This window comes from Cervus elaphus, chromosome 11 (genome assembly GCF_910594005.1).
Source record: "Cervus elaphus chromosome 11, mCerEla1.1, whole genome shotgun sequence".
Lineage (NCBI taxonomy): Eukaryota > Metazoa > Chordata > Mammalia > Artiodactyla > Cervidae > Cervus > Cervus elaphus.
Window position 1 is genome coordinate 97,545,582 of NC_057825.1, and position 23,907 is coordinate 97,569,488.

General features: G+C 43.3%; 1 protein-coding gene and 1 non-coding gene across 9 annotated transcripts in view; one reads left to right on the plus strand and one right to left on the minus strand.

Annotated features, from left to right (window-relative positions):
• Positions 1–23,907, plus strand: part of AFF3 (AF4/FMR2 family member 3) — a 612,117-nt gene that overhangs the window by 272,317 nt on the left and 315,893 nt on the right. The gene's annotated exons all lie outside the window — the stretch shown is intronic.
• Positions 21,019–21,091, minus strand: TRNAG-CCC. Its single transcript has one exon. It is a non-coding gene; the product is annotated as a tRNA-Gly (tRNA).

Sequence of the window (23,907 nt, forward strand, 5' to 3'; positions counted from 1 at the left end):
ACATAAAAGATATACCAAGTGAAATAGCTTTAAATAATTGGCTTGGAGTGGCTAGTAGCTAGCAAGTGGCTTTTAGAGATACCCAAGGTTGAGAGGATGTTTTTCTTAAACCATTTGCTATAGATGATGAAGTGGTAGGGTTTACTCTCTTCTTGTTTACTCCTTCCAAGTAGATGTACACAAAAACGCTGTTTTTCCCCCTGTTCCTCCACCCTGCCACCCTGTTAAAAAAGTTTACGACCTCCTCCTCAATACATGTAAAATTTGTACAAAAATGTCTCCTATGAAAATGATTTATAATCTGTAGACCTAATACCTGGGAAATGTCTATTATCCTTTGCCTTGCTTCATTCCGTACTCCAAGGCCAAATTTGCCTGTTACTCCAGGTGTTCCTTGACTTCCTACTTTTGCATTCCAGTCCCCTATAATGAAAAGGACGTCTTTTTTGGGTGTTAGTTCTAAAAGGTCTTGTAGGTCTTCATAGAACCATTCAACTTCAGGCTTCTTCAGTATTACTGTTAGGGGCATAGGCTTGGATTACTGTGATGTTGAATGTTTTGCCTTGGAAACGAACAGAGATCATTCTGTCATGTCCAACTCTTTGCGACACCGTGGACTGTAGCCTATCAGACTCCTCCGTCCATGGAATTCTCCAGGCAAGAATACCCGAGTGGGTTGCCATTTCCTTCTCCAGAGCATCTTCCTGACCCAGGTATCGAACCTGGGTCTCCCACATTGCAGTCAGAGGAAAAGAAAGAAATACCCTTTGAGGCCACCAGGGAATAATTCTGGCTGAAGAATCCCAAAATACGGAAAGACACAGATGGTTCCACGGAATATCCTTGAAAGAGGGAAGAACTGAGGTTGAAGGATGATGTGAATAAAAGTTGCTCAGCCACATCCAAATCTTTGCGACCCCATGGACTATACAGTCTATGGAATTTTCCAGACCAGAATACTGGAGTGGGTAGCCTTTTCCTTCTCCAGGGAATGTTCCCAACTCAGGGATCGAACCCAGGGCTCCCACACTGCAGGTGGATTCTTTACCAGCTGAGCCACAAGGGAAGCCCAATGATAAGACAAAAGATGATAAGAGAAGGAAATACAGTGAACCCAGCAGTCCTTATGCCAGAAAGGCTCTCCTCTGAGACCTGGCTTGTGTGGGCTTCATGGTGAAAGCTGGCCGGCAGCACGGCATACTCTGCTTTGGGTAAACATCCAGCTTTGAAAATCTAGATTCGTACACCAGCATATAAATGAACAATTATTTACTTTCCAAAATGGATCTCTTCCTCAGGGGGAATTACAGTAAGAATTACCTTGTAGACCAAGGCCTCCACATGTATTTAAAACTTGATTTCTGTTCCTCTGATATCTGACACATTGGGTGAAAGGGAGCAGCGTCTCTCCTGACTGCACACAGACCTCATCTCTTCGTTTGACTTGTTAACTACATTAACATAATTCATGTTCCATGGGGTTATATTGTGGAAAATCAAGCAGAGTTGTGTCTTCTTGACAAACCAGATCCCCGCAATGAAGAATAAAATCCCAGCTCTTGTGAATTTACTAAACTTTTATTAATCGCAATGCTTCCTTCTCCCTGAAATGTATAATCATTCCCTTTAGCCTGTTTTTATTTTCCCACAGACCTAACCTTAAATTTTATTCCCTTCCTGATCCAGTCTATAGCTGCCCCTTACTTTTAGATTTAGGGTGTTTCGGTTGAGAAGGAAAAAGCAGCCACCTTGAGGGTGAGAATGGGGAAGTGATAAGAAGAAAAAAGCCATGCTATTTTCCTTCTCGCCATGAAATCATGGTCTGCCAAAAGAAAAAAAGACCTTTTGTGAAATGTGGTAGTTCTCTTCCAAATGAAATGGAAGGGTCACTCCAAAGATTAATGATGCTGAGATGTTAATTCAGAGGAGAATTTATTTTTAAAGGCTGAGATTTATTCTGAGCCAGAGGATTCTGAGTTCAGCTGGAGGACTAATGAAGCATGTATTTTATTTTGTGGAGTTCCTAGTGAGACTGTCAGTCATTTATAAAGGGGCCTGTTTGCAGGAATTTTAGATCTGGTTAAAAGTCTATGCATTCAAACTGTGAGATCCTTCTTCACTGGGAATTTGCTCCGAAAACATTTAGGGGAGGAGCTTATTTCTTTTATTCTTGAAGGGTTTTGTGTGTGCACATTTTGTGTTTTTAAGGAGGTACCTACCATAGGTGTGGATTTATGTTATTATCAGATTGCAAAGTTTAAAAGGCACATTCTTCTCAGTAGGGAATCTCCCTGTTCCTGGACTGGACAATGTTTTTCCTGCCTGGGGTAAAAAATAAATTAATTTATTGAATCCTAACCAGTTATCTACCCAGACTCTAGTTTAAGGATTGAGGGTTAAATCCCACCTAGGGCTAATTCTTGTTTGATGTACGACAGAAACCAACACAACGTTGTAAAGCAATTATCCTCCCACTAAAAATAAATTTTAAAAATACATCTCTCGATGTACAGTACTTTATTAGAGTTAAATGTCTACGTAGAGCCATGCCTTGTTTTCTTTGTCAGGAGTAATGCCTGCTTTATCGCTCAGACTACATCCCTTCCCTATCTTCTTGTTCCTTTCCCACCAGGACTTGTCAAGACCCTGTGGACCTGTTGCGTTAGCGTCCTCCTCACCCGTTAATGCTGCTCTTAGATCATATACCAATCCATGGGCCCATCAAAATGTGCATTTTAGGAAACTGATGGACAGAAGTGAAACGGCCATTGCTTGAGTTCAGACGACAGAGTCTCTTTATGTGGCCAACGGTCATGTTGACAGTCTTGAGTCTTGTGTTGAATTCAGCTCTGTCATGTTGTAAAGAACATTCTTCATTAACAATAACCCATGGGATGTGGGGTGGAATATGTGGATCTTCCTGTGAGCCCCTGTTTGTCCTAATGGGCTGTTTCATCAACCAAACCTTCAGAAGGAGGTGACACTCAACCAGAGGGGGACCTTCCCTAGGAGCTGCTACTAAATATGGGAGCTTCTAAGATGCAACAATCCCCACGAACCACACAGGCTTTGGGGATGTCCCTCAAGCCAGGCCAGCAGTTGGTCCCTAGCCCTTGCAAGAGCCTAGGTTTCACTGTGATGCTGCCTACCAGCTTGCTTCTTTCCCAGCTGGATGGTTTCAAGCCGCCCTTCTGGGCTCTCTCTCCAACAATTCTGACCTCATAAAATAGAAAGTCTCTAGAATACCTAGCTTGGTTAATGATAATTTATTCTGCAGATTGGGGCTGTAGAAACCCCCTTGCACAGATTAATGGGTGTCCATTGGACATCAGGTATACCTCAGCAGTGCAATTATTTGTACCTTCATTTTATATACATTCAGTCACACACAGAGCTGAGAGCTAGAGAGAGACATGGGTTAGCTGAGCTCTCCCATAAGCAGGAACGGCCAAAGAATGATTTATAAGTTGCAGAAAGAGAGGCTAGGCTGGGGAGGGGTGGGGAGAGAGTAGCTGGGGAGGGAGAGAGAAAAAGAGACAGAGAGAGGCAAATGAGGACCAATCATGCCAAAATGAGACATGATTTGCTGCTGTATTCCTCTCCCGGCGTATTTTTCCTGGGTGCCTCCCGAGCAGGGCTGCTCCGTCACTCCTGTCGTGTGTGTGCTCATGCATAAATTCAGGTCAAGTACAAAACCCTGATTTCTCTATTCATCATAGGAATGGGGAACGTTCTTATCAATACAGAACAAGAAATTGCAACTAATTTGGCTCATGACCTTATTCTTTTATCATTAATGTTTGAAATGGTGTTTGCCTAGCCATTAATGCATTCGGTTCGGTAAACTCAGGCTGTTTGAAATTTTCACTAATCCTTTCCTATTGAGGGCTTCCCCAGACCAGATCGCTTCTGAATAAAACAAAGCAAATGCACGCACAGGTTTCTAAGATTTTTCTGAATCAGACATAATTTTACAGGGCACAGCATTTTAAAATGTGATTTGGGGTTTTTTTTGTGGTTTTTTTAATCGCAAATTCCAGAGTACTACAGAATGAATGAACTGTTTACTGAAAATATGAATTACATGAACTTACCCTATAAAGTGTTCACGGATTGAGGGCTTTTTTTCCCCCAGCGAAAAAATGAACTGATACATAAGAATAAAAGTAGAAAAATGGTTTAACACCAAGCACAAAGATGCTTTTCGAATGAATCCATCTTTGCTATTTAATTTACATTTTGAGGGGTCATTAGGATGATGAATGACATGGCTGGAGAATAAAACACACTTCCTGAACAAAAGACGATCTCTGTAGCCTAATAACATTTTATGCCAGCACTTACATTTGTCAGAAGTGGATGCTATTTATCCCTATGATTATTTAAAAATCATTTTTATTGTCCTTTGTGCTGTGTCCTCTTCTGGGAATTTTAATTCAGAGTTTGACACCTACTTATTAACTTCAGTGAAGTATGGAGTACAAAGGCCTCTACTCCATAAAGAATTCCACACAGCCATGTTTATACTGCCCGCAGCTGTACACAAATTAGCTCAGTTTGGATTTGTTTCCATCAGAAATAGAATGTCGACTGGAAGAGCCTGTAACCTTTGCTTCCTCCAGGAGGCCAGTGCTCACTCAGTCTGAACCATGCAGGACTGGCCGAGTCGACAAAAGGGGAATTTTCCTAATTATCCTGCAGCCCTTCTGCATAAATACATCACTTCCATTTCCCTCGCCTCCCCCAGCTGCTCCTCCCCAACGACACTCCGTCATCTGTCACCATACCGAGGCCCCTTCTCTGCTCTCCCAGCCTCCATGTCGACTCCCACACCTCACTATCATTCCAGATTGCTTCTCCCCAGGCCATCTGTTCCCCTGGCTGTGGATCTTCCCATCTCCTCCGTGGACCAGGTTTGTTTCCAGGGTGGGTAGCACCCTTTGGAAATTGAGTGGGAGTCCTAGAAGCATGATGAGGTCCACGCCAGGAACCCTGGAGCTAGGGCTTCTCCGCGCACAGCACGCTCACCAACCCTCCCTCACTGCCTGTGAGCGGTCGCAGCATCCTTCTGCCCGTGCACGGCCTCGCTTCGAGCCTTGATTGCCACACGCCACCCCAGAATGCCAACTCATTTTCCTTGTGACTCATCTTGGAGGTTTTTTTTATAAAGGGCAAGTGTCTAATCTTTCCCAAGAGGAAAAACAGCCCTGATACAGTGAGTCAGAACCTCCAAGCAAGCCGCGCCCCAGGAGGTGGCTCCGCAGCTCCTGCAGGGCCCTCCTGGGGCACCTGACTTAGAATGCGGCAGGGTGCAGTGCGGGCCCATCCGCTTTCATAGGATGTGCAAGGATTTCTTCATCATCTCCTTCCTGCATCTAGGCTCAAACGTCTGCCTACTTCAGATGGTCTTACCTTTCCCAGTAGGCTGGAAATAAAACAACCAGCAACAAAAGCTGAAAGATGAATTCTTGGAAAGTAAAATCCTGATACAAATTTTAAATCTCATTTATCAAATGATCTTGGCTGTTGATACCTCGAACCCATGTTCTGCAGAGAATCCAGCTTTGAGTTATGGGTCTGGATTCATTGGCAATTGAATGAACATGGAACCATCATACCACTGTCATTGGCATTTTTAAATGATATCAATAAGGAAGACTATTTCTCTTTGGTCCTTAACTACTTTAATTTTTTAAATAAAAGTTACAATGATGTTACCTTATACTTAAAAGGGGTACCTGTTGTGTCTACTCCCATGGACACTAATAATAATCAAAAAGAGCATTAAAGACTCAAGAAAGCTTAAGATCAGTGTTTTCATAGTTAGGACAGGAGCACAACTGTGGCCTCAGACACACTGGCAAGACCGGATTGCTTGTGAATCTGGCCACATATGAAATAATAACCCATTTCTTTTGCTGCTTTTTGCAAAATAACCACCAGTTGTTTATTCCCAGTCGACTCTGAGCTTTCCAACAGTTCAGAATTGCCTTTGCAGAGAACCTCTGACTGTTTTCCTACCATGAGGTAATAATAGAGAAATTTTACAGAGGTGGCTCTCTTCACCCACAGGAAATGGAAGAAAAACTGATACCCACTCTGCAGTATGTAATGCTTCATTAATATTATTAATATTGTTGTTATCTAGACATTTATGGAGCTGCTAAGAGGTTGATGAGCATGGCTCAGAAGATATAAACGTGGTCCCTGTTCACAAGCTGAATTTAAATAGCTTGGAGACAGATAGTATAAACATAAAAATTCAGGTAAAGGAAACGATTTCAAGAAACGAATTCCATGAATCTGCAGAACTCGTTATGGACTGCCTAGGGAAGTGACTGACTTTTTTCAAAAGCATGAATAATAGGTATCTTTGTTAAAGAATACAATCTGGAAAACAGTTTTAGAACTGCACACTCTTGTGTTTCCCTCACCATGACCAGCTCTGGGAATTTTTTTCTTTCAGCCCTATGAGTTATTACTTCATTGCCTCTACCCAAGATTCATGGGCTGCCCTGAGTGCAGACTTTATGCAGACAAAGAAAACCTGGTATCTCCTCCAGAGTGATCTGATTTTGTGGACTTAAAGTTGTCTAGCTTTCTCCTTCCTCTGCCCATGTTTAATTCAGATATTTGCAAGATTTTCCATAGACTTAAAAGAGTCAAGGTGTGCGATTACTGCTTAAAAGTGGTCCAGTGACAGGGTACTATTAAAATAAGAGTGCAAAAACAAACCCTGTTGGCAGGTTTCAGGAATCACCTGTCTTTCACTTGAGAGATGTCCCATTGCTAAATCAAGAATTTAGGGATAGTTTTTCTAATTAATTGATTGAAATGTCTTACATGTTCTTAAATTTGCACTTATTACTGATTATTTTTAGACTATATCAGTTTTGATAGGCTAGCCTCAGAGAATATGACAATGAAAAGAAATATGTCAGTGTTTACTGACAGAACAGAAATTTGTTTACTTCATTTCTACTAAAGTGTACTTATCATGAAATTGTCACCAAGTCCAGCCTGGTACTGTTCACCATGAGCTAGGCCAATAAACGGAGAGATGAGTTCCAAAGAATAGCAACTTAACTCTGAAATTCAGCAGACCAAGAAGACGGTGGACTAGTGTTCCAAAGAACCATCTTACCTGAGTTAGAATTCAGGCTTCTTTTATCCTAAAAGGGCAGGGGGTGTGGCTGGTTGCTGCAAACTTCTTGTTGTCTGAGTTATTTTTTTTCTTGCAGCTGTCCACATAGGTCTGGCTGCACTGTTCTTATAAACCTCCAATAAGACAAATGTTATTCTCCATTCTGCAACTTTTTATCTCTGTATGAATCAAAAGTGTTATACCTCTAAAGATCAGAGCATGGAGAATGGACTATCCTGTATATTGTGGTGGTTCAGTTGCTCAGTGGTGTCTGACTCTTTGCGACCCCATAGACTGCAGCACGCCAGGCTTCCCTGTCCTTTACTGTCTCTCAGAGTTTACTGAGAGATGTGCATAAGTGTCAGCTTTTCCCCAGTGCTTTGAGGAGTTGGCTGGCAAACCCCAAGCGAGGTGCTTGGGCCACACAGGGGAGGCCAGCAGTTAGAGTTTTTTAGATCTCATCACTAGGGCCTTTGAAGGAGTCCCTGACTTGTTGATGAAAGGGAAAGAGGAGAGTGGAAAATGTTGGCTTAAAGCTCAGCATTCAGAAAACTAAGATCACAGCATTCGGTCCCCTCACTTCGTGGCAAATAGATGGGGAAACAGTGGAAACAGTGACTGACTTTATTTTTGGGGGGCACCAAAATCACTGCAGATGGTGATTGCAGCCATGAAATTAAAAGACTCTTACTCCTTGGAAGGAAAGTTATGACCAACCTAGATGGCGTATTAAAAAGCAGAGACATTACTTTGCCAACAAAGGTCCGTCTGGTCAAGGCTATGGTTTTTCCAGTAGTCATGTATGGATGTGAGAGTTGGACTATAAAGAAAGCTGAGCGCCAAAGAATCAATGCTTTTGAACTGTGTTGTTGGAGAAGACTCTTGAGAGTCCCTTGGACTGCAAAGAGATCCAGCCAGTCCATCCTAAAGGAAGTCAGTCCTGATTATTCATTGGAAGGACTGATGCTAAAGCTGAAGCTCCAATACTTTGGCCAACTGATGCGAAGAGCTGACTCATTAGAAAAGACCCTGATGCTGGGAAAGATTGGGGGCAGGAGGAGAAGAGGACGACAGAGGATGAGATGGTTGGATGGCGTCACTGACTCAATGGACATGAGTTTGAGTAAACTCTTGGAGTTGGTGATGGACAGGGAGGCCTGGCATGCTGCAGCTCATGGGGTCGCTAAGCGTCGGACACGACTGAGCAACTGAACTGACTGACTGACTGACTGACTGACTTGTTGATCTTTTACATTTTAAATAAGTTTAATTTATTAATGTTCATGAGATATTTTTTGAAAACTCTTAGTTTAGCATACTGTAATCAGTTGTTTGAAAATTTGGCTATAAGTTCAATTTATTTTGACATTTGATTTTAAATGATAGCTGTAATTTAATTTTTTAAAAAAGGTCCTAAAAGGTAGATACAAATGGAAGGAACACGTCATTGGCTTGGCATTTTTAAGCATGATACTGATATCCCCCTGATCGTGATCCAATATCACTATCTCAGAGAAATACTCAACCAACAACTCTTTCAGCAGAAATGACTGATGAGTGTTCTCCTTTTTGTTAAATCACTGAGCTGGTTGTTTTGATCATGCCTAAATGGGCCAGAGGATGAGATGGCTGGATGGCATCACCGACTCGATGGACATGGGTTTGGGTAGACTCCGGGAGTTGGTGATGGACAGGGAGGCCTGGCGTGCTGCGGTTCATGGGGTCGCAAAGAGACACGACTGAGCGACTGAACTGAACTGAACTGAACTGAAAATGGGCCACAGCTCCCAGTTGGTCCCTACTGTCCTTTCACCTCATCCTTAGATGGTGCCTGCCATCAGCCAGCTTTGTTCTTGACATGGTTTATTCCATGTAGTTCTTACAGCAACCCTGTGGGATTTGTCCTGTGCATTATCTCCATTCTACAAATAGGAAAACTGAGGCAGAGAGGTAAAGTTCTTACCACATAATCTTTGAGGGCACCGAAACCCTTACGGTGGGTCCCCAAGGCCAAAACTCTCTTCACAGTAATGTTGAGATAACAGCTATTTGTTGTTGTTTTCCACTGTGTTGACGGTCACACTTGGTGTGAAAACAATGGGAGAATAAAACTGCACTCACAGCCATGGACTCACAGTTTAAAAAAAACCAAAAACCTGCCAGTTTCACTTAAGAATGTCCTTGATGAAAAAGTGAAATTATTCATTTTTTTAGATTTCAACAGCTGAATACATGTCTTTCTAATACTTTCTAAGTGAGGAGTATGTATAAGGCATTTCTGTCTCCCCCATAGGGTGATAGGTTGAGAAAAACTACTTAGTGCTGCAAAAGGAAAATGGAACGCGACTTTACTTTAAAGAATGCCTGAGAGACACCCAGTGGTTCTAAAACTTGGGTGTTTGGCAGACAGCTTCTTTAAAGTGAATGTAGTGAGTCTGTCACTTCCAGGAAAACAATTGACAGTGTTTGTTGCTAATGATAAAATTTGAGCTTTGAAAGTAAAAATTAGAATTTTAGAAAAAACTTGTATCTGCCACTTAGGAGCTTGACAGCTACATTAACTTACACTCTTAAGATCTTTTTTGATGAGACTGGTGGTGATGTAAATAAATGTGATTTCTTGATGTTCTATAATGAAATGTGTTAGCATATGGAAGATCTGTTTAATTCAACCAACCGGTATTTTCCAAATTATCAATGCATCCCGTTCCACATCCATGCATACATATTATGCATGTGTAGGAGATTTTTCAAAGTGCCAGATAAACCAATGGCTTTTAATGCAATGACATTTGGAAACGTCATTGCTATGAGTTCAGAATTCACCTTACAACTAGCCTTTCTCATTTCTCAAAACATTGTTGCTGTGATAATAAAAATCTTCACAACATTGCCTTCAGTTAATTGTTGGGTGGAAGTCAACCTTGAAGAAACATCTGCAAAATAAGCCAGTTTTGTGAGCCTTTCCTTATCATTAAGGATTTTATTCAACTTACCCAAGTTTTTAATGTTTTATGGTGGGTCAGAGAGACTTCGTCAAGAAGTGGAATAGAACAGAGCATAGTGTTATGATGTAGACAGACACTTAGTAGCTGATATTTATGGAGAGTGCGTGCTCAGCTGCTCAGTCATGTCCAACTCTTTTGTGACCCCATGGACTGTAGCCCGCCAGGCTCCTCTGCCCATGGGATTTTTCAGGCAAGAATACTAGAATGTGGTGCCATTTCCTACTCCAGAGGATCTTCCTGATCCAAGAATTGAACTCACAACTCTTGTGTCTCCTGCATTGGCAGGCAGGTTCTTTACACTGAGCCACCAGAGTGGGTGGCTACTATGTGCCAGGCATTTTGCAAGGAGATCCAACCAGTCCATCCTAAAGGAAATCAGTCCTGAATATTCATTGGAAGGACTGATGCTGAAGCTGAAACTCCAATACTTTGGCCACCTGATGTTGCAAAGAATTGACTCATTGAAAAAGACTCTGATGCTAGGAAAGATTGAAGGCGGGAGGAGATGGGGTGACAGAGGATAAGATGGTTGGATGGCGTCACTGACTCAATGGACATGAGTTTGAGTAAACTCAGGGAGTTGGTGATGGACAGGGAGGCCTGACGTGCTGCAGTCTATGGGGTCTCAGAGTCGGACACGACTGAGTGACTGAACTGAACTGAACTGAGACATTCTCTGTGAGGCAGCTGGTCTTACGTTTTATAGGTCAAGAAACAGATACAAAGTGGTTATGTAACTGTCAAATGACAAAGTCAGCATTCAGACTGAGGCCATCCACATCCAGGGGTCACATTTTTAATTACCTTTCAGGGAATTTAACCAATTTGACAGAGTGGTTTCTTTCTGTAATTGATAATTTTGCACATAATGCTTCTTACAGTTGATTATTGACCCCTTTTTTTCCTGCAAAAAGCTGCATTGTTTCTGCTTTTCCCTCTACTTAGGGGAGAAGGCTTCCAGGGTGGTTAAAACCTCCCTCCTGGAGGCTCCTAGTCCCAGAGTGCCAGCCTTTCTCCGGGGTCCTGGCCCAGCCCACAGGGTAGCCTGACCTCTGTGAAGGATAGTCAAGAGGTCACCTTCCTCCTCATTGTCCTAGTGTAGGAAGTGGTCCTCCAGGAGGTCACAGGGATAGGGCGTGGGGGACCTGTGTGAGCTGACGTATCTGGGCTGGGATGTCCAGGGTGCCACCCCCTACGGAGGCCAACTCTGTGTGTGTGGGGTTGGGGAGGGTAGCAGGTACATCCTCCCACTCTCCTCTGCCAACTGGGGAAGTGCCCACACCCTGCAGGCCCACGCCATAAGGGCGGAAGTCTAGGTTCAGAGGGAGGAGGTTTGGGAGGTGAATGCAGATCGCTGGGGAGGTGATCCAGTTGGGTCTGGGAGCTCAAGGCTGCTCAGTGACAAGATGCCAACTGGAAGCAGAGGGTGGCCAAGACGGGGGTCCAGAGGCGGAGGCTGGGGAGAGGCTTGGAGGTTGCTCAGCTCTGTTAGGTAGAAGCAGTAGCCTTGAAGTGAGGCCTACCTGCAGGACCACCAAGTTCACAGTGTATTCATTTTCTACAAACTTTCTCACGGGGTCCCTGCAGATACACTGAGGCCTCACCAGGGTCTGACCCTGGCCAGCATCCCCGCCACTAGCTCCTTTGTGCCCGGCTCACCTGGACCTGGTGAATTCCCTAATACAGGTTCCCTGTTAGCCAGCCAGCCCCTCACTGAATGCACACGTTCCTGCTCTTTCTGAATGTTTAGGAATAGTGTGAAATTAACTCACGGAGAAGAGCAGAATTTTGAGTTCCTCCACTAGTGACAAGATTTTTTAATAATATATGACTTTCCCCTCCTAAATCCTCCCATCGAAGTGATCCTCTGTGACAAGGTTCTGTCGTTACACACTGGCTTCACGGGCTGGCCGGCACATCACTGTGTACACTGGGATGCCTCCCGGGTAACACGGGGTACGCTGTGTTACTCTGATGTCCTCTGAAAGGACACACGGTGGTGGACCTGCTGGGCTGGAGAGAATGGATACAATTGAATATGGTAAGTCCCCTATATACGAACGAGTTCCTTTTTGAGAGTGCGTTCATTAAGTCCAGTTTGTTCGTAGGTCCAAAATGTTAGCCCAGGTACCCAGCTAACACAATCAGCTATGTAGTCCTGTGCTGTAACGGGTTTATGATACTTTTCACACAAATAATGCATAAAAAACAAACAAAATGTTTTGACTCTTAACAATATAGTGCGTTGGAAAGCACAGTAGTGAGGTTCACAGTGGCATCCAGGGGCTGGCGTTGACTGCACAGGCAGAGGGTCACTGACGGGGGAGGGAGACGAGGTGGGAGACGGAGGGGCTGAAGGTCATCAGCAACGGGAGACGGAGGGCAGGCCGCAGTTTCACGCACGCCTGACGCTGATGGAATGCACAGGCGCATCTTTGAGAGTCTGCAACTTGAAGGTTCGTATGTAGAGGACTTACTGTGCTACTTTTTCAGCATTTCTTATTATTCAGTTAAGTCCGTGCCAGCACTTCCTGGGGACAGATGTTGTCATTTCCAAGGTTGTATCAGTGATATTTTAAATTGTGGGTTCTCTGCAGTAGAAAGCCTATCCCAGTCATATTTAATTCCCTCCCATCTGCCCACACCTACCCTGTAGGCCTGCAGCTGACACATGGGCATAGTGGGTGCTGAGTAAATGTTTATTGAGCCAGTGCCTTCTTTTTATGGAATGCCTTTGCTGAGATTGAAGAAGTCCTATAATTTTATCAGCCAAATAAATTCTTTTGGGTATTTTCTGGGAAGATTGCTGATCTCATCCTTTCCAAATTCTGGGCATGTGTTGGATGTATCGACTACCGCTCTCTCTGTACCAACTCCCACGGGGAAGGGGGCCCTTTGTTGGGAGACAGTTCGCTGAGACCTGTGAGCTGGCTGGGGCCAGGTGGGGGTGGCCAGGGCCATCTCTAAGTCCAGAACTAGGAACTTGTATTCAAGATCGGACTGTTGGATCTTGGCATAGCTCCCTTTCTTCTTTCTATAAAGAGACAGCTTCCTACAAAGAGAACACAGCGTCCAGCCAGAGAATAGTAACTTTATCCTCTCTGCTTCTTTGATGTTGTTCAGAGGATCCGAGATGCTACTTATTAAAATGCGCAAGTCGCAGGGTCATCCCAGACAGACTCATGGTTCTCAGAACTCTTCCTGCAGTGCTCATCCCCTTCCTGCTTCTGTACGGAAACTCCCAGCCCCCTCTCTCCAGAACTTTCCTAACAAGATAAAAGGCCCCTCCTTCAAGACCTTCCTGCTTCAGGACACACATCCCTTCAGGGCACCACCTGTCAGACCTCCACCCCCTACCCCCTGCCTGTCCTGTCTACCCTTCCAGCCTAACATTGAATTTCAGTCAATTCCAGCTAATGTTGAGTCTGTTTCCCGTGCTGTGCCCTCTCTGTGAACTATGCAGACAAGATTAGCAGATACAATTAGCCGCTTTAAGATTTAAAAAAAAAAAAAATCACAAGGACTCGATTTTAATTATTGCCCTATTGTTTAGGACTGCTTGGAATGTTGGCTTTTTTGATAGTCTGTCTCTGAAGCAGGGAGAGTGTGGGATATGCGTAGACATCAGACACAGGATTTCTTTTTCTTCCTAAGGAACGAAACCAAGCATGCTTTCAGAAGCTGTGAGAGCCTTCTCATGAGCTGGTAGATCCCATCTGTGCGTTTTTCAGTGACATGCTTCAAGTACACAAGCTGCAGACAAAAGACCTTAAAAAAAAAAAAGTAGAAAAGAAAGAAAGCTAAACGTGGGTGTTAATGAGAAAGCCCCAGCTTGACAGCTGTGAGGAGGCTAGTCTCTTTTTCCATGTGCCCACCTGTCCCAGTGGTGTGATTAGCACACTCGCATTTCCTGGGGCGAGTGTGGCATTCAGAGGTGTCACCTATTGTCTAGATGCCCCAGAGGACGCTTTCCCGTATTGTATGTGAGGTTGTGGTGCCCCGCACCCAGCACTGTCCTGTGGAGACCACAGTGAAATTGATGGAAGAAATGGTGAGCCCCTTGTCTGTGTTTTCACTCCTGGGGACTGGAGGGGGAACTTGGATGGAAAGAGCAAAGTGTTACTCAAGAACATTCTGAGCATGAGATGGAAGTCTTCTGCAGTACTGTCTTACTCGTGTTAAGTGTTAGTCACTCAGCCGTGTCTGACTCCTGGGACCCCGTGGACTGTAGCCCACCAGGCTCCTCTGTCCATGGGATTCTCCAGGCAAGAATACTGGAGTGGGTTGCCATTCCCTCCTCCAGGGGATCTTCCCGACCCAGGGATCCAACCCTGGTCTCCTGCATTGCAAGCAGATTCTTTACCATCTGAGCCAACAGGGAAGCCCTCTGTCTTATCTACGGAAGTTATCACATGACCTTCTCTAGAGGCCCTTTGGCAAACTGGGGCTGCCAGCAATCTTTTTGGAAATACAGGCCCAGGGACACTATATGATGGGTTCCTTGGTTGCTAGAGGTTGCTCCCAGTCCCATGATACTAGTAGGTTATTCTAGTCTTGTTGCTGTGATGAGTTTTCCAGTAGGCTGACTTCAACCTCATCTGCCATAATAGATTTGAGATGGCTCTTGAAGAATGAATTCTCCAGGCAAGAATACTGGAGTGGGTAGCCATTCCCTTCTCCAGGGGATCTTCCCGACACAGGAATGAAACTCAGGTCTCCTGCATTGCAGGCGGATTCTTTACTGCCTGAGCCGCAGCCTGGAACTCCCTGCTTTCTCTTTGGTTTTTCTCCTCTTATCAGTTCCATTCAGACTTACTATGACAGTTTACAATGCTACCCATGTTTAGGAGTGGCCATGACTTACAGAATTCTTCCATAAAATTGGGATTTAGAGGAGCAAATGTGTGTGTGCTAAGTTGCAACCCTATGGACTGTAGCCCGCCAGGCTCCTCTGTCCATGGGATTCTCCAGGCAAGAATACTGGAGTGGGTTGCCATGCCCTCCTCCAGGGGATCTTTCTGACCCAGGGATCGAACCCATGTCTATTCTGTCTCCTGCATGGGTTGGCAGATTCTTTTCCACTAGTGCCACCTGGGAAGCAAATACTCCCTCTCATATTAGAGAAGCTACTTTACCAGCTTTCATTTTCTCACCTTTTGGCCTTCTCTTTCAGTTACTGGGTTTCATTAATATATTATTGGAAGAAGAATTGCTGTAACTTCCATTGAGTGTTTTTACATCTTTATTAGTTTTAGGAGAACTAAGCATCTGATCATCCTAATAGAATCCTCTGCCTTATGAGGCAGAGCCAAGCTGCAGAAACTGAAAATGCTGGATAGCTGATTCTCCAGCCTCCTTTGAAACTGGGGCTTAAGCTCATGATACAGGCTCTGCCAGCTTGATTAAACCCCTCCAGATACCTGGTGGGAGCCTTGTGGTCCAAAAATGTAGGGAATGTGTGGAGTCCATCCAGTAAGGATGTCGACAGTGGAGACAGTGTCCTCAGGTTTCCAGGCTGCTGTTTCCTTGTAGCACTTTCCCACCACCCAGTGCCCGCCACCCAGTGCCCGCCACCCAGTGTTCAACATCCAGTGCTCACCACCCAGTGCTCGCCACCCAGTGCCCGCCACCCAGTGCCCGCCATCCAGTGCCCGCCATCCAGTGCCCGCCACCCAGTGCCCGCCATCCAGTGCCCGCCATCCAGTGCTCACCATCCAATGCTCAACATCCAGTGCCCGCCACCCAGTGCCCGCCACCCAGTGCCCGCCACCCGGTGCTCGCCACCCGATGCTCGCCATCCAGTGCTCGCCACCCAGTGCTCACGACCCAGTGCTCACCATCCAGTGCCCGCCACCCAGTGCCCACTGATAGGGATGGGGCCCATCAATTACAGAGAGGCATCTTCCCCAGACCCCAGCCATGCATGCTTTGCACCTTCTCTGTCTTTTAAGGCCTTCAAGCCTAGCTTCCCAGATCTCGTGTGGTGTCTGTAAGAAACCCAATATTCTCTTTAATAAATGCCATTTCAAATTAAGTTCACTAGAATTGGTTTCTGTGGCTTTCCACCAAAAGCCACATTGAATAGTTAGCCTCTCTCATAGAATGTAGAAGAACTAATAAAGAGAAATACATAGTGTAACTGGTAGGTGGTCATAAAATGCTCTGAGTTAGGAGTTTACAATTCACCTATTCCATTTCCGGTCAGTCTAAGATGGAAAAGTAGCTTCCAGGCTTGGCTTTAATATCTTCAGAGACCCTGTAGTCATTGTATATTCTAGCCAATTTCTGAGAAGATCTGAGTGTTGAAGAGATGTACCTTATCTTGCAATTCCACTGCCGAGCACGATGCCTGACACGTAGTAGGAGTTCAACAAATACCAGTTGAGTGAATGAACCGTGTGCCCTTCATTGGCTTTAATTTCCCTTTCAGAAATGTGAGGGCTATAGGATATCCTTGACTTTTCAGTGACATCATATGTTCCTCTTCTCTGGGTGCCTTTCTAATGAATGGCTTCTGGAACATAGCACAGGGCACTCTATTTGGTCCAGAGCAAGGTTGTCCTTTTTCCTGCAAAAAAAAAAATAATAATTTATAAGTCAACTTTACTTCACTGTCAACTCCCACCAGTAACTTCTAAGTTGTACACAAAAGAGGCTGCTTAAGCTCCAGCTCATATGTTCTTGGAGTTGTATCTTTGGCCCTAAATATAATATTCATTTATCTCTATTAAATTCCATTCTGTTAGAATGGCCCATCCTGCTTAATGAGCTCTTTCTGAATCTAATTCTGGCATCAAACATATGGAGTATGTGTGGCTAAAATAAGCAATGTGACAGCCAGGACCTTCTGTGCTCATATAAATAATTCTTTGGTTTACTCTTTAATCACTCTTTGTTTCCATAGCTCATTGCTCATGGGTCAAAGCTGCTGCCCAGTTGTATTTTTTTTTTTTTTTCCATCAAAGGCTTCCAAAGAGTCAGCCCAGAGAAGCTGTCCCGTTTCCACCAGCTGGGATGGTCCCTGTTGCTGTCTCCGCCGGCACTGACGGCTGGCCCACAGCAATCAGAGTTCTGCCACTTGCCCTTACAGCACTCACCTACCCGCAGCTCGTGTTGACGACCATTCAGCAGCTCATGCAGCTGTTGCCTGAGGTCATCAGTGTCCACATGTTTTCAGCAGTGTTCTCAAATTGTCTCTCTGCATCTCTCCTTTCTATTTAATGCTGAAGAAGGTTCCTACAGGACGCTGATTAAAATGCCTGAGAAGCAACATGTGACCGCCCTGTCACCTCTGAGTATCCAGCGACACAGAAGGCGTAACTCTTGGGCCTTTTGTTTCCTTCTGGGTTCTGTGGGGTGTTGCTGGTGCTGAATGCTGTCTGTCACACTCCCGAAGAACGTGTCAGCCCTGAGTCACGTTCAGCTTCGTGTTCAGTGAATGTAGTAGGTTGTGGAGCCACATTCAGGCAAAGCTCCCCGGTTCACCTTCCCTGATGCAGCTCGGGTTGCTTGCAGGCCCTGGCATCGACCAGCTTGTAGACTCGGGCTTCTCCCCGCCCACGGGAGGGGCAGTACCAGCAGCGTGGTCGTGGTGTCTGCGGGGTGAGTGGCCTTCGGATAGCGGGTCACATGGCTGATCGAATGGCTGATTGTAGGATTCTCCTGACATTCGTAGACTACTGAGAATTTCTTTCAAAGGACTGGATTCATCGTTATCCCAATCTCCAGATCTGTGTTTATGCTTAAAAAAGTATGAAGTAGATCCAACAAAATAGAAACTGTTGTGGAACTCTGCTTTACTCCATCCCTCATGATCATGGAAAGGTTAAGTGGACTTTTAAAGATGTGTGGATTTTTATGAGCAGATGAACTTGTCAAGACCCTAGAATCCAACTCCAAATGATATCACACACCTTGGATAAAAGTGACAGACCCAGAGTAGAGACTTTGATCTTATCCCCTGTCTGTTTTCTGTCTGGGTTATGCAGCCATCATCAGATTCTTTGTATCATAAATCAAATAAAAGCTACATAAACTGTAATTCTGCGAGACCACAGAATTGGGTGAGATTGGGCAGTAGCTAGACTAGTCAGATGTTACAACAGTAGTGAATTCTCTTGGAGGCCCCTGGCAACAACTGACTTCCTCAGGTTCCCTTGGGAAGGTGATTCAGAGGAATTGAAGTGCCAGAGAGATAGGTGGTTTCTGCTGCATCTTCCTGGTACCCTCATGGCTTGGAAGTTCTTCATTAATGTCTCTCTTTTATCCCCTTCTCTGTCATTTCCAATGTGGCGTGTTTGCTCCACCCTTGGGAAAGAAGCAACATCTTTGTGGCCTGTGGATTTCGGGTGAAAATTGACCATGAACCTGCCGTGTTACTTTTCATGCAGTGCTTCCATCCCCGTCTGGCTCAGAGTTGCTCAGTTAGGATGCTGTTGACTGACTCACACACCCTGGCCACACACAGCCCCAAAACCTCTGGGTCACCTTGTCAAGAATGGGTCTACTGTGTGGATAAATTAGTCTCCACTAAATCATATTTTTGTGTCTTTGGATAAAAACATAATATGTACATTACTAGTTGATTTTTAGAAGTGGTCTCTATAACATGGCATGTAAGAAACATAAATCAGTGGAGGAACTCAGATATTTCCCAGTGTCTCTAAATCATACTTTTATTTATTTAAGATACTTTATTTGGAGGCTAAAGGATTAGGGTTAGGGTTGTGTGAATTCTTTCCTGAATTTTTTTTTAAGTGAAGACAAAATAAATAGAACAGTCTGACTCTAATGTTTATACAGTTTAAATCAGTCATCAGCTAACTTCATAGCCCATGAGAAAATAGTATATTTACACTGAAATAGTCATCTCCATAGCACAAAAGTGTTACTTTTACTCTGAAATAGTTATCCTTTTAGCACAAGATACATTTTTAACTTTTTTTGTCTGAAATAGGCAATTTTACCCTTTTTTTGCCTCTAAAAAGGGAGCAAAAGCTCCTTTTTGAAAGACAAAAACATCCCCGTTTTTAAAAGCTTACTTCTTCTCAACCTCTGTTATTACCTGCAAAAATCAATGACCACAGTAAACGAACAGCAGAGTCTTTATTGAGCAAGATAGATGGATTCGTTTTGAATTCTGTGGTTCCATTTCCTTTGCAGAAAAAAATCTGTTGAGATTGTTATTGAGTATTTCCACATAAAACTATTTATTTTAATAAAAAATCCTGGTTATAATATTCATTGGCCAAACTAGCATCATTAGATGATAGAATTGGTTAGAATAGAGCACAGTGTAGTGACCACAGGGCTCTTTTTAATTGCCATCAGAACTACTTAAAAGAAGGACACAAAGAGGAAACCTTTGGTATCCAGCACAGAAATTTAATTTAGACCAGAAAACTGAGTACGTTTTATCACAATCTCATTTAGTTCCTTTCCTTTCATGAGGCTTTTGCCTTTGGCATGCTGACACACCAAAAAGGTCTCAGAGATCCCTTTTATGCTTGTAAAATATTGTCTTGTACTCAGCTGTTACACAGGGTGAAGAGCATAAGGGATGATTCGAGACTGTGGACGTTCCCTGCCTAAGTACTTTAGGCCAGTGTCAGGACCACAGAACCGTGGTACCCGGGCCAGAGTAATGATGCATAAACATGGCTAGATGTCAAAACGTTAAATGAGGGAGTCTTGGGGAGGATGGGGGATAGAGGAAGCCTTCAAAAGCTAGGCAGTGAAGAAAGAAGTGGACCATTGTGAGGAACAAAACAGCTTTCAGAGTCTGTGACAGTCCTCACTTTAAGAGAACAGGAGAGCTTAATAAAAAGGTGGCAGATGGGAAATGTTGACAAGAAAATAGGTCATAAAAGGATTTATGAGCAACTTGCAAAGTTTTCTTAAAAATTGTATTAAACAGAAAGGTAGTAAAACTCTAAAAAGCAAGGGAATGACAGACACACCATTTGGGATGGGGAAGGGTGGGTGATGAGGTGAGGAGCACAGTGGACCTGAAAATATATTTTAATTCTGTATCTGAAGCTGTTTGGATATACAAATAGGCATTTTACTGTTACTCTTTAAAGCATGCGTATGTATTATGAACACACTTTTGTATGTGTTTATATATATAGAGATAGATAGATAGGTATTTATTTATGGCTGCATTGGGTCTGGCTGTCTAGTTGCAGCAAGCAGGGGCTGCTCTCTAGTTGCGGTGCTCGGACTTCTCATCTCAGGGGCTTCTCTGGTTGCAGAGCATGGGCTCTGGGTGCATGGGTTTCAGTAGGTGCAGTACATGGGCTCTAGAGCTCAGGTCAGGAGTTGTGATGCTCGGGCTTAATTGCCCCGCGGCATGTGGGATCTTCCCGGCGTGCGTGCTGACTCACTTCAGTTGTGTCCGACTCTCTGAGATCACATGGACTGTAGCCCACCAGGCTCCTCTGTCCATGGGATTCTCCAGGCAAGAATACTGGAGTGGGTTGCCATTTCCTTCTCCAGGGATCTTCCCAGACCAGGGTCAAACTCGTGTCCCCTGTATTGACAGGTGGATTCTTAATGACTGGACCCCCAGGCAGGTCCTGTATGACATATTTTGAAGTAAAACATTTAAGAAAGAGAACAAGGAGTGGGTTAAGGACCCAGGAGCCTAAGATTTATAACAGTGCCAAGAATACACTTGAGGATTTCAAAGTAATAATGATGACCTTACATCTTGTCTTTGGAGCCAGGCCCTTTTCAGTCACTTTTCAATGTAATACATATAATACACTGACCTCTGTAACATGTTATTGCCATGATCAGTTTTTAGAAGTTAAAAAAAAAATTTTTTGACACTGCTGAGTCTTCATTGTGGCATGTGGGATCTAGTTCCCTGGCCAGGGATTGAACCCAGGCCCCCTGCGTTGGGAGCACAGAATCTTAACCACTGGACCACCAGGGAAGTCCTGCTATGGCATGGCCATTTATACAGAGGTGGGAACTAAGACACACAGTGTGACTACAGTGCAAATCCAGGCACTGCTCTTGGCCTCTTTTCTGTACCACCTACATAGTAGTAAACTAAATAAAACCTGTATTGGCTCTTGGAAAAGATCAAATTGTCTTTTTTTTTTTAATGTTATGAAGTATGGTTTATTTACAGTGTCGTTTTTCTTCTGTACGGCAAAGTGACTCAGTTATACGTATTTTGATGATGGCCTTTGTGACCGATGTGAGGCGATACCTCATTGTAGTCTCGATTTGCATTTCCCTAATAATTAGTGATGTTGAGAATCATTCTCGTGCCTGTTGACCATCTGTATGTCTCAAACTGTCTTTTGAATCAGAGAGGTACAAAACTACAAACGAAACGAATCAGCAGCAGCATTGATTTTGGAGCTGTTGACCAAAACCCATCATTTAACTGGCAAATTGCTGAAAGCCTGGTGACCAGTTGAGTTGTTTCCATCAGGAATTTAATGAATTAATATTTATGAGTCATTTCTGGAAGAGGCCAGCCAGTGAATATCATTAAAGGAGACACTCACTGAGTGCAAAATGCCAAGCAACACATGGAGGGGTGGGGATGTGGTTTCCATAGGGAATATCTTGACTAACCCAGAAGCCACAGTTTTGAGAGAAGATATAAATTTGTTAATAGAGAGAAGCCATTGAAAAATTCACTTAGATTATCAGAAGGCCTTTAAAATCACTCTGTACCAAGATTACTAAAACAAACAAAAAACAGAAAAATAAAACTGAGCTTTCATGTGATTAAAGGTGGAGACGTGGAAGGAAGAAAAAGCAATGTTTTGAAGTAGGTAGAAAATGATCATATAGAAAACAAAGGATAAGCAGGTATATTTCTGGATGATGATAGATAATCATGTAACTCCGCTAGGATTATCCTCAGTATTAGCTTGGGATCTAGTTAGTTACCATATTCCTAAGTATGCAAGTATATTACAAACTTGGTTGTAATATGAGAATTTCCCAGGGAACTTGTTAAAAATGTAAATTCCTGGATCCTACCCCAGAGATTCTGATTCAGTAAGTCTGGAACTGGCCCAGGAATTGGTAATTTTAACAAAAGTTCTAGATGATTGTGCTGTGGATGGTTTCTGGCCATGTTCCTCCCCTCACTGCCCCCCAACAGTTCATACTAAAAATGATATGATTCTAGAAAACAGGGTGCAGAGTAGCATGTTTGCAGATTCACAATTCTTCTGAAGAACAGCGCGGTCAGGAAAACTCCCAGGAGAATCTTCAAAGACTGAGTGGGCAGTAAAGAGAGACATTAGCTTTACTGTAGGCAAGTGTAAGATAATGACAATATAGGAAAGCAACCCAATCTCAATCTAACACTGTATTTAGGATGTGGGAAATGCAGAGCTACAATATTTTATTCTGGAGATTATTTCAGAGTATAATTTAACACAGATATATTCATAAAGGATGAAACCTCACATTTTTAAATTTTTTAAACATTTTATTGACTTTATCTTTACAGAGATGTTTAAAGTGTAAACATTTTAAAGTGTAAAATTTTCCTTTAAGGAAAATTGAGGGGAAAGCAGAGAGAGATGTGCCATATAATCCCAGCTTCCCAGGTGGCTCAGTGGTAAAGAATCTGCCTGCCAGTGCAGGAGACACAGGAGACACTATCCACCCCTGGGTCGGGAAGATCCCCTGGAGGAGGGCATGGCAACCCACTCCAGTATTCTTGCCTGGAGAATCCCATGGACAGAGGAGCCTGGTGGTCTACAGTCCACGAAGTCGCAAAGAGTCAAACACAACTGAAACGCCTGGGCACACACATACTAATGTTACATTTCTATATCTTAATGTTTTTTATGCTTAAAAATAACAACATGTATTCACCCTAGTTTAGTTTGCTAATGAGCTGTTGACAGAATGGCTTGGAAAAACCTCTAAATTCTTGGAAGTAAAGCAAGCACAGTAAAATAAAAAGGCCCTGTGGTTCAAAAATCCAAGAATGCAGTGATTATATTAAACAATTTCTAACTGTTACAAAGAAAAACTAAATAATACAGAATCATTTGATAATCAGCATAGTTATTTTAGGATTAAAAATTATTCAGTCTTATTAACAAACTGTGACAATTGATCACAATTAATGCAAATAAGTAGGATGCAGTATTATGTACTGATTCGATCAATTGTGCTTGTAAATGAGTGACACAATTATAGGAACAGTTTGCAAACGAGCTCCCAAACATAGTCACCAATTATGATTACTCACTTATTTAGAATCAAAGAAGATTAGTTTCACAGTTTTCCCCTTCAGAAACTAAATATTCATGTGGACAATCTTGAAATCTATGTACATAGGTCCCTCTCCAAATAATTTAATAATAAGTAAAGATAAAAATTAGTCCTATTAATTAGTCTCCGATTCTTTCTAGGAAAAGACTGAAGAATTTAAAGAGATGGACTCAATAAAAACAGAGCGCATTAATTTCTAGCAGAATTTCAATACAAGAGGCAAAAGTGATAGGAGGCTGGGAGCTATAACTAATGTATATGTGTTTATGTGAATTGGGTATATGGAGTTTTTTCTCTGGTAAACAGTTGTAGTTACAAACTTGTCATGTTTTCTTGTTCTGCCCAAAGTTGTTGTTCTGGTTCTCTTTATGTTATTACTCTTTGGCTACATGAGATTTAAAGAGTTGCTAAACACAGTCAAGATTGCTAAGAAGTCAGGAAATAAAAGCATTAGACAAAAGCAAAAGAGGTGAGTGTGAAGTGAAAGTTTTG